The following is a 12,013-nucleotide window of genomic DNA, read 5'->3' as shown; positions in this document are numbered from 1 at the left end:
TAGAATTATTGAGAATATTCCACATATCTCTAGTAGCAGTTTCCGCTATCTGACAATAGATGGCATTGTACTTCTCGAGCGTTCTAGGTGCTACTAGATCCTTCGATATTCGTTCGACTATTCGGCGATAGATGGCGTTACTTTTACCGGCGTAATAATATTTTTGCTAGATTCATTTTTATTTCAAAAAGTAAACAATGATAAGCTTTAACCTTTTTCAATTTTTTATTTACAATACGATTTTCCTTTTTTTAATTGTTCAGTGAATATCTAAACCTAACATTCTGTACGCGCAAAGCTTTAAAACAAACTTTGTCCGAATAAACTAAATTAAGCTTTTTAATATCCTGCAAACAATTCGTATCGTAGCTTTGGTTCTCACATGACTAAATTATCAAGTTGCGTTTCCACCAGCTATATTTCGGCTCATAACCAAATTCAGTAATAAAATACAAAGTTATTATCACGTTTCAGGCAAGGAAAAATGTCTTTTATCACCATAGTCATAAAGTTACTTTCAGTCTTTATTTCGCTTTGTTAGTTATTCCTGTTATCTCTGTATTGGTGCTGTGCAACTATAGAGACAATGTTGTCGCTCCGTTGTCTAGACGTAGTCGAGGTTTTCAGTACAAGTATTTTAATATTATCATCGCCTGTCACGTCTCGATCGCACTGACGAGTCGCCGACCTGAGTTTGTTGTCTAAAGCCTTCGTCAAACAGAACGCGTACTTAGCGCCGCGTACTTAACGTCGCGCTCTTCAAATTGACTAGATGAGTCTAACGCTCCTTGACGCAACGCATTCGCCAAATCATAGTGCCTTTCTATAGCAGTGTGAAAATTTAAAAGTATTAAGAAATCGAGTGATTCAGATGTGGCATTGTATAAGCATGGGTATTTTCTAACTATTTATATAATTTTTTGCGGGCATTATCTAGTATTTTAATACACATTCACTCGGACGCTAAAATAAAATTTGTAAAAAATTACAACGCCTGACGTCAAAGCGTCCTAACGCCGCGACAGAGCGCTGCGTACTTATAGCGCTGGGGCTCTGTTTGACGGTATGTTACCATAGTAGTACAACACGTCTCGGCGTCATAGCGCGGCGTCAGTTTAGCGCTCTGACGCGCGCTAATTACGCGTTCTGTTTGACGAAGGCTTAAATTGGCTTATACCGATTTCAAAAAGATGGAGTTACTCAATTACTGGTCGTAGGACCTCTTGTGAGTCCGCGCGGGTGGGTACCACCGCCCTGCCTGTTTCTGCCGTGAAGCAGTAACGCGTTTCGGTTTGAAGGGTGGAGCAGCCGTTGTAACTTTTCTGAGATCTTAGAACTTAAGGTAAGTGGCGCATTTAAGTTGTAGGTTTCCATGGGCTCCAGTAACCACTTAACACCAGGTGGGCTGTGAGCTAGTCCACCCGCCTAAGCAATAATAAAAAAATACTCAGCTGCATTAGATGATGGCTACCTACACCTATAGAGCAGAGCGGCAGAATTAGGCTCACACACGCCTTACCCCCAGTGACATCCTAGACGTCCGTCATTGACAGGATTTCGTGAATCTAAATGTTTAAGTCCACGATCTTAAATTGCGTGTGGTATCATTATAAACTACATAATCGCCCACGACTTCAGACCGAACCTTGTTCCTATAAAGATGATAATAATCTCACACACTAGTCGTAACCGCAGTTTCACTCGCGCTAAATTCAGAAACAACGACGTGTTTCAACGTTGATTTACCCGGGATGAAGAGTAGCTCGTGTCCTTGTCCGGGCCATAAAGTACCAGTCGATTTGTAGATCGGTTGGTATAGAATCGCAGACTAGAGAAAACGCTGGTCTATTTATTTTGGCACATTTACAGCACGTAGTCCGGTCCTGTTATATGCGGTGATCAAACTACCCTATGTGACTGGTGGTAGGACCTCTTGTGAGTCCGCGTGGGTAGGTACCACCGTCCTGCCTATTTCTGCCGTGAAGCAGTAACGCGTTTCAGTTTGAAGGGTGGGGCAGCCGTTGTAACTATACTTGAGACCTTAGAACTTATATTTCAAGGTGGGTGGCGCATTTACGTTGTGGATGTCTATGGGCTCCTGTAACCACTTAACACCAGGTGAGCTGTGCGCTCGTCCACCCATTTAAGCAAAAAAAAAAAGTGTGAGTGCAGGGTGTATACTGTATACTGTTTTTGTGAGAAATTTCTTCTTTGAAATCCACGTTCAGTCCGTTTTTCGTTCAGACCGTACGTACCGTAGATAACAACATACAAAATTTCACATTTATAATATTAGTATAGATAGATTCTGTCGCTAATAAAACCTAACGTTGCCTAGTCTGTTTGTGTGTTATATAACCTGTAGTTGCTCCACAAAGACCTCAGTTTCTACATAATCCGCCATTAATATTTAGTGACGTCTAAACACAGAGTGCGGAGAAACAGTATGCCAACAATTGATATATAAACAAGTTTTACATGCGGTTTGCTATATCTTAGGGTCACTACTATCTTCTTCTCACATACTTAAACACTCAGTTGAGTTTCTAATTATTTCCAATAACGATTTTGATCGAAAAATGAAACATGGTAAGTCAATGACTTGTACCATTTTAATTTTACTAACATACCGTATCACCTATACTCGTGTGTCGCCTAGTGTATGCAAACTGTATTATGATTACTGACAGAACTATGCAGATGTACCTGCTTTGAGTTTAGCTTCCGTGCTCTCTCTCTCTCTCTCTCTCTCTCTGTCTCTCCATCCCTTTCCATGTATCTCGATTTATCTGAGCTTTAACATCATAACGCTAGCTGTGCTCCGTGGCTTTTAAATTGGATCTTGGTTTCCTCTTATCTTCACTTTTGATTAGCTATGTTAGACAGACGAGTTGGATCCTGTGTCCTGCCGAGATTGTCCCGGCAGCGGGAGGTGGCCGCAATGCTGGCTGCATCTCGGCAGATTCAACCTTCCATTCGTAGCAGATTTTGAATACACGGAATCCAAACAGCGCTCAATCTATACTTAATATTATAAAGCTGAAGAGTTTGTTTGTTTGAACGCGCTAATCTCAGGAACTACTGGTCCGATTTGAAAAATTCTTTCTGTGTTAGATAGCCCATTTATTGAGAAAGGCTATTATAGGCTATATAACATCACGGTAAAACCAATACAAGTGAAACACCAATAAATAATGTTTCAAAATAGGGGTTTAAATACCTCCTTAACATTCTACAATTCTAAAATATTTTCACTTTCTACGTAAATGAAGTGGGGGAGTAAAATTTTGCGTTATGCCAAAGTAACTATTCCACGCGGACGGAGTCGCGGGCATAAGCTAGTATTTGAATAACATTATTGTTGTCCCAGCACTGTTCGAACTTTGTTTCCCCTATGCTTGATGAGCACGTGTGACAGTAAGTGTGGCATTGTGTTAAGGTTACGCGGCACCCCTTATATAACGTCTGACCTATTTGAAAGGGTGGCAAGTGCAACCCTTATTGGCGCCAAGCTAATAGAAAAAGATGACTTTTGTCTGCGAATTTCATTTCTCTATAGTAATCTTACCGAGTGATTTGAAATCAGTGTCAGGGTCTCTATACACAGCACTCTGAGGAGTTACTTGTGATGATCCTCTCTTTGTCAGGCTCGCCATTTCATTGATCTCGGTACGACCATGGCAGAGGCTAACCACTTCCCATCAGCTGTGGCGGACATTAAAAACGTATTCACTCACGAGTGTCAGTGAGCACTATCAAAATAAAATCATATTTTAACCAACGTACGCTATTAAAACCATCGAGAGCAAAGATTCCGCTCGTCTCGATTTAACCCCTCGTTGGACACTTCATATACCGCGTCATTAAATCTTCGGGTAAAGTGCTTGCCTGTCATAATCTGGATCCATTGCTTACAGCGGCTACGAGCAGCTAGCTGTGCGGCCGGTAGCTAAACACCTATCGTGTTTATATCGTTGTCCTTAGATCTCACGAGTCGTAGACACAGTAACAACGACTTTTGGGTCCAATATCGCGTCAGTTATTATCGCCGTTGTATCTGTAATGCTGAGAACACTTTTCACTCGTCGTCATGTGGTGTTCATAGATAGGTCGTGGTGTTCATAGGTTTTAATATTGCGCTACAATCTAATTATTATAAATTATTTAGTGACATTTAACTCTCTTTTTTTTTTTCTCCTACCTAAACTGATAGCCTTTAGAGGCTATTTCAGCGTAACCTTAACAGGCTATCAGCTTAGGTAGGAGAAACTCTGCGCACAAAAAGAACTAATAGCATCTTGACGTCTGCCAGTTCTTTGTTCGTTGACTGGTCTTTTATCAACACACCGGGTGTTGGATACCAACGATCTTCTATGTTAAATTTAAAGTGTTCCTTTCAATTCATGCACCACGTTTGGGTTTAGTGGTTTGTGTTCATGGTGACGATGAGAGGGAACTTCAGACCATGCTCGCTCAGACGTGCTTAACATGCTGAAACCATACCGCAGAGTCTGAGCGTCACAATCACATTGAGCTCTCTGTGACAATTCACAACATCAAAAGTAGCCTTTTTGTCTCTTTTTTTTATTGCCCTTGTAGGCAGACGAGCGTACGGCCCATCTGATGGTGATTGGTTACCGTCGCCCATGGGCTTCAGGAATGCCAGGGGCAGAGCCAAGCCGCTGCCTACCGCATAATACTCTCCACAAGCCTCTTTTAAAGAAGGACATGTCATAGCATCAGTGGTACCGGGTCCAGTGGTCCGGCCGTATTTCAACGGAATTACAGACAAGATTGGCCGCATATTTAGCCGCGTGTCTGTAGAATCGTTCTATAGAGATCTATATCCCAAGACACTGAGCCAGTCACTAACGACTGTTTAATGTACTCTGTAGGAACTCGGAGTCTATATATTGGAATGGTAATGTGGACTTATATTGTAAATATAGGAAGGAAGTACTAAGAGGCACAGGCGGGGGTACGATACCCCAAGTCAAACAATCTGTCAGACTTCAAGATACTGTTAGTTCTTTCTGCGTGTAAAGAAACGTAAATGTCAAAATACCCCGTTTATGAAGAATTGATCCTTAGTTTGCACATCTCAGTAGTCCGGGGCCACGAAAACTGTAAAGTGTGCGAAACGTCGGAAATATTATATGTAATATAAGAGGGATAATAAACGCGAGATTAAACCCTCTTGTCGTGGCCGCTGGAAATTACATAACTGATCCTCTAGACCGAATGTTAAATGGTCGAACTCGCCCAAAACACGTTTTTACGGATCCTCCCGATCCATTAACGGTGCTTTTAGGTACTACAAGCACCGGTCAACGTGCGAATTAACCCATAGACACAGCCCACTGAGCTTCTCGCCGGATCTTCTCAGTGGGTAGCGTTTCCGATCCGGTGGTAGATTTTGCGAAGCACTGCTCTTGCTATAGCCAGTGTTAGCAACACTCTGGCGCGAGCCCCGTGAGCTCACGTACACCTTAGGGCGAAGCTGAAATAGCCTCTCAAGGCAATCAGCATAGGTAGGGGGAAAAAAAGGGCCGTCGCCGGTCTACCGGGCAATTACACCCGCTCGGTGGAAGATCTTCTCTCCGTTGTTAAAAAACCTTCTACACTAAAATAGTGTAACTATTTAAAAAGAAAAATCCGTGATAGTCTGATAATAAATCTCATTGTTACTCGATGCAAATGTAATTGTCAGACTGACTGACTGAGAACTTTTGTACCGAAGCGAGCGTCGCGTCTAGACGAGAAACGCTTAGTGTAATAACCGCGATGTGGTGCAGCAGAGGTCGCGGAACACTCATTACAAGCCACGGACAGAGCTAAGGATTATTACATACAGGAAATATTTTAATTTTTTTATGAACAACTAGCTTTTGCATGCGACTTCGTCCACGTGGAATACTCCACAAACAATGCTTTATTTTAGAACAAATTTGGTTAGCATAAAAAACGTTATAGTGGGTCAACCTTCACATATATGCATATGCTGTTGCGGACTTTTCTAGATCATTTAAAGGGGAATAATTCTGTCATACATTATTTTAGCGAAACTTTAACCGTTTCCGCAGCGCACGCAGCGGAAGCTCTCAAAAGGGAAAAAAACCCGATTTCAAAACATTTTTTTAAAAATACTCCGCTTGTATTTCTCTTAGCGTGATGTTATATAGCCTATAGCCTTTCTCAACAATTCGGCTATCGAACACTGAAAGAATTTTTCAAATCGGACCAGTAGTTCCTGAGATTAGCGCGTTCAAACAAACAAACTCTTCAGCTTTATATTATTAGTATAGATTAGCAGTTTTTGTTGATTATTTCTCAAATCCGCAAACTCTAATATGAAGACGACCTATCGTAACCCTTGAGCCGGTACGAAAGAGCTTCGAAAGAGAGATCAGCTTAAAGCTCATAGCAACAATACGAAATTAATTCTTACGATTGATGTTAGAGACAATATAGGCACGGTTAGTTGGGCAGTAATGGTCGACGTTTATTTCTGTACTTAATTTTCCACGCTTCATAAAACATGTAAACGCGATGCGTCTATGCCGTCGTCGTGGCCTAAGGATAAAAAGACGTCGTATTGAGCGATGGTACCAACTTTTCTAATGAAATACGTACTCAACAAATGTTCACGATTGACTTCCACGGTGAAGGAATAACATCGTGTAATAAAAATGAAACCCGCAAAATTATAATTTACGTAATTATTGGTGGTAGGACCTCTTGTGAGTCTGTACGGGTGGGTGCCACCACCCTGCCTATTTCTGCCGCGAAGCAGTGATGCGTTTCGGTTTGAAGGGTGGGGCAGCCGTTGTAACTATACTGAGACCTTAGAACTTGTATCTCAAGGTGTGTGGCGCATTTACGTTGTAGATGTCTATGGGCTCCAGTAACCACTTAACACTAGGTGGGCTGCGAGCTCGTCCACACATCTAGGCAATAAAAAAAATGCTGGTGTCCAAATCTGGTAGTCAAACACTAACCTTCTAAAGAAATTCGTATTTAACAATGTGTAGAGCGTGGACTGTATTTTGTACTGGTCGCTTCAATAATTAGATAAATATATTCAGAGAGAAGGTTATTGAAGTGAAACTTCTTTATCGGCGTTGGAAAAAAATTTACCGTCACATTTTTCGGTTACGCGTCACATTTTTCCGTTACGCGCCATCTTTTTCTTGCCCCTACCACGGTTGGTTCAGACGAAGAGTACTTTCACTTTCTCCAACGGAGTAGGGATAGCATGTCGCTTAAGCGGACTCACTCCCACCACCAGACTTTACCGTTCAAAAATACACGTGCACTCCCCTTCCAGTCACCTAGAATCGTGAGAGGGTCAAGCCACGTTTTTTTCTTGCACCCTTATTTATTTCTGAAACACAATAGCGACGTGATAAATAATATATCAATACTAAAGTGATCAACAAAATCAAAGGCTTTATTTTAATTCTAATTCCAGTGGATTTTTAACAAAAGTAAGTAATTATATCTCTTTTTCTAATACTTGGGTGGGATTGTGGTATTTATTTTTTTAAATTTAAGATATTTAAGGTTAACCTCAGTTTCTGATTGTAACTATCGGTCAATGTATATGATTTCATTAAAATAGTATTTATTAATTAATACGACTGCTAATTTAATGAACATCAATTAATTGGCATAAAGTATAAATTCTGAAATATGTTATATAATTTTTGCTTTATAATTGTGCTTGTGTGTTGTGTGTTATATAATTGTGCTTGTGCTACTACCATTCATAAATCACAAGGCAGCACATTTCCGGAAATTGTTTATGAATATGAGAAACATCACAGCCAATCGTTGTTATATGTTGCTTTATCCCGTGTTACGAGTATTGAAGGATTGTATATAACGACTCCAAATAATGACAAAACATTTTATCATGGTCGAAGAACGTCAACGTCCACCATCGATTTACAAGCGGAATTTAAACGATTGTTCTGAATAAAGTAGAAACTATAAATGAACATTTGATTAAGTTCATGAACAAAAGAAGAGGTTTGTCACTTTTTATTTTCAATTGTCAAAGTCTTAGAGCTCATATAGATGACCTGGATGATTCAATTGTGAAAAATTCAAATGTTTTAGTTCTATCTGAAACATGGCTGAACAATGACAGTCAAGTAAATATCACTAATTTCAAATGCATTGCAAAATTTAAACGGCTGAGCACGAGAGCAGGAGGTGTAGGAATATATCATAATTCTAATGATGTTGTTAATGTTGTGACTTCATCGATAGATTTTTCTGTTTTTTCTCCTGACTTTCATGGGTCACTAGCATCAGCAGTTGGTGATTTATGTATGGCTCAATGCCAAATGGAAAATGGGATGAAAATTTTGATTGTTGCACTGTATATATCTCCTAATCAGAAGTTGGACGATATTATTAATTTTCTTCACCATTCATTGTTGCCGTACACAAGTGAAGGTGCCTCTTTACTCGGTAACAATAATTATAAAATACCGATGATTTTAAGTGGAGATTTTAATGTAAATTTTGCATCGGAAAATTCTTTGAACCTAGTTGAATTTCTGAAAGATAAATTGAATTTATCCATGAAAAACAGTCCTCAAACGTCAACAACAAGATCTGGCACTACAATTGATGGAGTTTTTACTCGGTCACTAAATTTCGTGGAATGTAAACCATATATTTCATATTTCAGTTACCATAAGCCATTAATTACAAAAATATATAATGACAATGACAATGATAGTAATAATTCTATTACAATTAATGAAATGCTGTAATAATCTTAGTAGCAAAAAGGTAAAGTGAAATAATTGTATTATTTGTATTCATGTCTATGATAATAAAATCCTTTTGTTTAAACTTTATCTAATTTAACTTTATTTAACCAATTTCTAGAAAGTTGCATGTAGATCATTTTTCGAAAAATAAGGCCATAAAGAAGTTTCACTTCTTACGTGTGTACACTAGTACACGCACACATTTTTTTTTTATTTGTTTTAATGTAGGTACCACACGTCCACGTACGACCAGAATTTTTTATTGACTTACATTGACTGTGTTGCCGCAATTATTATTGTGTTTCAAATTTCAAAAAACATTCTTACAAAACTTCATGCCCTAAAGAAACACACGCTCGCAACAATTGGCTCGACAATGCAGAATCGCGTGTCGTTGTGTGCTAATGATCTTCCCGTTTGAGCCCGGGCTGGCCCACCGGTCCTGGTGGTCTATACTCTGCCTATTTCTATCGCGAGTCAGAAATGCCTTTGGCTGGAAGAGTGAGTCCTACTTGTATCTCAGCCCCACCTACCGCCAGTAGTATACACAATGTGGTGTCTATGGGTAGCTACTCATCAGTAGGAGAACCGTGAACTCGTTCAACTTATTAAATATACAAATTTCCAGCATGTGGATCGACAGTTCCTAACAGTTAGGTGTGCGTTCACGCCGACATCAATCATCAAGAAATCTTCAACCAAATTTTTATTGGTGGTAGGACCTCTTGTGATTCCGTGCGGGTAGGTATCACCACCCTGCCTATTTCTGCCGTGAAGCAGTATTACAGCCGTTGTAACTATACTAAGACCTTAGAACTGATATCTTAAGGTGGGTGGCGCATTTACGTTGTAGATGTCTATGGGCTCCAGTAACCACTTAACACCAAGTGGGCTGTTAGATCGTCCACCCATCCAAGCAATAAAAATAAAAAAGCTTCCAAAAACAGTTTAGCTTTGTAAAATGTCTCCATAAAGAAGCAACGTGTCTCAAACCGAGGGCGGCTATTGTTAATCAATCGTGCAGGCGTTGTATCTGTGACGTTTGCGAGGCTGGCGCGGTCGTCAATCTATTGTCCGGGTCAGCAGCGGTCTCCCGGGCAACGGGGCCAAGTGGTTTGGGATCGTTCCCGACGTCGAGAGCGTGTGATGGCATGTGTCGACGTAATTACTTTTTATTAGAATTTAGACAACTGCGAATGAAAGAAGATTTCAATCCTTTTTTATAACATCTATACTAATATTATAAAGAGGAAAGATTTGTTTGTTTGTTTGGATTGAATAAGCTCCGAAACTACTGAACCGATTTGAAAAATTGTTTCACTCTTTGGAAGCTACACTATTCCGGAGTGACATAGGCTATAATCTTTTTTGGAAAAAATTAGGGATCCTTACTAAAACTCCAGTAATGTAACCCAAGGTGTAAAAAAATTACCTAAAATATTCTTTACATCGCGTGCCCTGCGAAAACTATAGATGATAGAATAAAATAATGTACTACGACTTTGTAGATCACATTATTATTTACAAAAAGTATCGCGACAGCATATGTCTAACTATTATAGTTATGTCGCATAAGTGTTCTTTTATTTAAAAAAATAAAACAACGTCAAATATCGTTGGAATTTTTGTTAAAGACCCGAGCGGAGCCGGAGCGGGCCGCTTGTCAACATATAAAGAGCGTCCGAGACCGATTTGGCAATAAATTCAAACATTTGAGGCGTCATTCTTGCCAACACTTGGTTCCCGAATGTAGTGGCCCACTACCATCACATTATTTCCAATCTTTGGAAAGTCTTCAGTAGGATGAGCGATAACAGCCACTTGTTATCAGGCTATAAGTGCGTCTACAACAAAGGTCTGTGAGGCACTGATACCGCGCTGCGACGGGGCTAAAAACCGGCACTAGTGTGGTGCAATGTTCATCTTGGTGCAGCAGTTCTCTTACATAGAGATCGAGTCAATTTTTGTTAAAAAAATAGGTTGAAAACCCTGCAAACCCTTCATTCGTTTTCTTGATCACATTCAACTTTTAAACTTTTGTTTAAACGTAAAAAAACAAGAGAACATTAGTCCCACGATCATGTTCACATCGCTAGCCCAATATGTACATATGTTATACACAACTCTTCATTATTATTGACCGAGCGTTGGTAGTATTGTTGAGTTGCATACTCTCGGGCAGATGTATTCCTACTAATGTCTCGGCAGAAAAGAGGCAGAGGATGATAACAATTCAAAAGGTCATCAAGTGACTTACTTTTGTTCCAATATTTGTATACATATTATTTAAATAATCTATTTTAAGGGAAAAAATGTCTGAATTTTTTATTGCCCTTCTAGGCAGACGAGCATGCGGCCCACCTGATGGTGAGTGGTTACCGTCGCCCATGGACCTCAGCAACGCCAGGGGCAGAGCCGAACCGCTGCCTACCGTTATATAATAGCTTACGTTATACAATAAAAGTCAATATTATGAATTAGCTGACATTAACTCCGCCGGTATACTCTTATAATAAACATCTCTCTCTCTTAACACATTGATTGTTTGATGGTTATTGTGACAGTTTATATGCGTACTTGCGTATGTACTTACACATTAATTGCCCATCGTTAGGTTGACGATCGAGTTAATTCATACATTTCTTGACCAGCATCAAACTCATGTTGACAGAAAAACATCTTATACCTTTAAACGAGCAATTCTTGTATATTAATATATATGTATATAATATTCCCGCCTATTTCCGCCGTGAAGCAGTAATGCGTTTCGGTTCGAAGGGCGGGGCAGCCGTTGTAACTATACTGAGACCTTAGAACTTATATCTCAAGGTGGGTGGCGCATTTACGTTGTAGATGTCTATGGGCTCCAGTAACAACATAACATCAGGTGGGCTGTGAGCTCGTCCATCCATCTAAGCAATAAAAAAAAAATATATAATCTGAATCTCGGAAACCGCTCCAACGATTTTCGATATTTCGATCGATATTTAGTATACAGGGGATTTCGGGGGCGATAAATCAATCTAGCTACGATTTATTTTCAGAAAATGTTCATTTTATTCGTGTTTTCAATAATCAACTCTTCCCGACATCTATTGGCGAATAATAATACTATTTTTTTTAATTGAGGGCAACTAACCACTTTAAAGACACAACAAGATGGCGCTATCAAATAAAAAACCGAGCAAAGCTCGGTCTTCATCTAGTCAGTAACTAAGTGAGTCACC

At 39.7% G+C, this 12,013-nt stretch overlaps 1 protein-coding gene across 4 annotated transcripts in view; it reads left to right on the top strand.

Moving 5' to 3' along the window:
* The window catches only part of LOC101747166 (neogenin), a 96,898-nt gene that overhangs the window by 42,215 nt on the left and 42,670 nt on the right, over positions 1-12,013 (top strand). The window lies entirely within an intron of this gene.

This window comes from Bombyx mori, chromosome 2, assembly GCF_030269925.1.
Source record: "Bombyx mori chromosome 2, ASM3026992v2".
In the NCBI taxonomy this organism is placed as follows: domain Eukaryota; kingdom Metazoa; phylum Arthropoda; class Insecta; order Lepidoptera; family Bombycidae; genus Bombyx; species Bombyx mori.
The sequence above is the reverse complement of the archived record's forward strand: the minus strand, read 5'-3'. Positions and strand labels throughout refer to the sequence as shown.